At 35.6% G+C, this 2,663-nt stretch overlaps 1 pseudogene; it reads right to left on the reverse strand.

Moving 5' to 3' along the window:
* Positions 1-259: 259 nt before the first annotated feature.
* LOC116270342 lies at positions 260-956 on the reverse strand (annotated as a pseudogene).
* Positions 957-2,663: the final 1,707 nt, after the last annotated feature.

Below are 2,663 nucleotides of genomic sequence, written 5' to 3' on the forward strand. Positions count from 1 at the left end.
AGCAGCAAAGTGCACAGAGTGAGAACATGAGAGTGACTTTTCATTTTAAAAATGTTTGGAAATATGTGCAACTTTGATACAGTTTCAGGGTGCTGCAGACACCCATGGCCACTTGACGTAAACCACTGAGAATTTCTAGAGCACTTTGAGAGACTACAATAGGCTTGTGATCAAATTTTATAATTAAACCTAATGAGGGCAACAGATACTTGTCAAATAAGAGATGTGTCAATTATGGTGCTCCCCTACTCTAAGGTATTCACAAGGAGACAGATAGAGTTTCTTTATTCATTCTCCTCCTCTCCTCCTCCCCTTCCTCCTCATCTTCTTCATCTTCCTCTTCCACCTTTACCTGGGCAACTTTAGCAGGATCCTTTGCTCCATCAAACTTTCCTTTCAACTTGTAGTCAGCAACATCCTTCTCCTAATTCTCTTTCAGCTTTGCCGCCTTAGTGATGTAAGGCTGCTTTTCACTGTCACTTACGTTATTCCACATTTCACTAGCTTTCTTGCCACGTCTCCAATAGAGATGCTAGGGTTTGTGGATTTGATCTTGGGGTGGAATTCTGAGCAGAACAGGAAGAATCCAGACTGTGGCCTTTGGAAGGCATTAGGATTCTTCTTCTCTTGTCTCCCTTAGCTGGTCCATAATCCTTCATTTCCCAATCACAGTGCACTTTATCCGCCTCTGCCATTTCAGCAAATTTAGATTTATCTTGTCCGGACATTGTCTTCTACCTCTAAGACCACTTCTTGGAAAATGCTGCAAAATTGACAGGGTTTTTCTTCTTATGTTCTTCTCTGCACGTCTGCAGAAAGAAGGCATAAACAGACATCTTGCCCTTTGCTTTCTTGGGATCACATTTAGCCATCCTGACTGTATTGCTCACTAGCCTGGGCAGCGCAGGGCACAACGCGCAGCTCAGTGCTCCCTAGCCTCGGGCTGGCTGCCTCCATGAGAGCCTCTTCTTTGCTTATTTTTAACCAGATTATTTAATGATGTTGTTGTTGTTGAATTGTAGGAGTTCTTTATGTATTCTGGGTATTAACCCCTTATCAGATATATGACTTGCAAATATTTTCTCCCATTCTGTATGTTACCTTTTTGTTCTGTTGATTGTATTATTGGGTGCATGAAAGTTTTTGTTTGAGTTTGGATAAAATACTATTTATCTATTTTTGCCTTTGTTGTCTATGATGTTAGCATCATATCCAAGAAATCATTGCCAAATCTGATTTCATGAAGATTTTCCTCTATGTTCTCTTCTAGGAGTTTTATTAGCTTTGCATCTTATGTTTAGGTCTTTCCTCCATTTTGAGTTAATTTTGCGTAAGATATAAGGTAAGAGTCCAACTTACTTATTTTGTATGTAGATATCCAGTTGTCCCAGCACCATTTGTTTAAGAGATTGACCTTTCCCTGTTGAGTGGTCTTGGCATCCTTGCAGAAGATCATTTAACCATATAGGCAAGTGCTTATTTCTGGGCTCTTTATTCTATTATTATTTTTATTATTATTATTTTGGTTTATATGTCTGTCATTATGCCATTACTATACTGTTTTGATTACTGTAGCTTTGTAATATGTTTTGAAATCAGGAAATGTGAATACAACAACTTTGTTCTTCATTTTTAAAATTGTTTTGGCTATTTGAAGTTTCTTAAGATTTCATTTTAGAATATTTTTTTCCTATTTCTGCAAAAATTGCCGTTTGGATTTTGGTGGAAATTCCGTCAAATACATAGATTGCTTTGGTAGTACAGACATCTTGAAAATATTAAGTCTTCCAATCCATGGACATGAGGTGTCATTTCATTTATTTGAAAGTCTTCTTTGATTGCTTTCATTAATGTTTTGTAGTTTCCCGTGTATAAACCTTTCACCTTCTTATTTAGGTTTATTCCTAAGTATTTTATTATTTTGATGCTATTGTAAATGGAATTGTTTACTTAATTTCCTTTTCAGATTGTTCATTGTTAGTGTATAGGAATGCAACTGATTTTTGTATGTTGATTTTGCCTTCTGCAACTGCTGAATTTGTTTATTAGTTCTAAAAGTTATGAGTTTTGGTATTATCTTTAGCGTTTTCTATGTGTAACATGATGCCATCTGTGAATAGAGAAAATTTTAATTCTCCCTTTTTAATTTGGGTGCTTTTAGTTTATTTTTCTTGCCTAATTGCTCTGGCTAGGACATCCAGTACTACTGAAGAGAAGTAGCAAGAGTAGCCATCCTTATCTTCTTCCTGATCTCAGGGTAAAAAGACTTCAGTTTTTCATCACTGAGTATGACGTTAGTTGTGGGCTTTTCATATATTGCCTTTATGATGTTGAGGTAGTTTCCTTCTATTCTTAGTTTGTTGAGTATTTTTTTTAATCATGAAAAGGTACAGAATATGTCAAATACTTTTTCTGCATCATTAAAGAAAATAATAACTTTTTGGTTCTTCATTCTGTTAATGTGGTATAATTCTGCCATTCTTTGTATAGTTCCTAAATCCTGTTAAATTTTCCCTTCTAATCTTTAGCTCCTTGGCAATAATTTCATTATCCAGTAAGGATTTTTATCAGTATTTTATACGTTGTGATATATTAATTTTTGGAACAGATTTGATATTTCCAGCACCCATCATTCTAAGCCTTGTTTCAGAGAAGTGTGATCA

The sequence above is a fragment of the Papio anubis genome, chromosome 14 (assembly GCF_008728515.1).
Source record: "Papio anubis isolate 15944 chromosome 14, Panubis1.0, whole genome shotgun sequence".
NCBI lineage: Eukaryota > Metazoa > Chordata > Mammalia > Primates > Cercopithecidae > Papio > Papio anubis.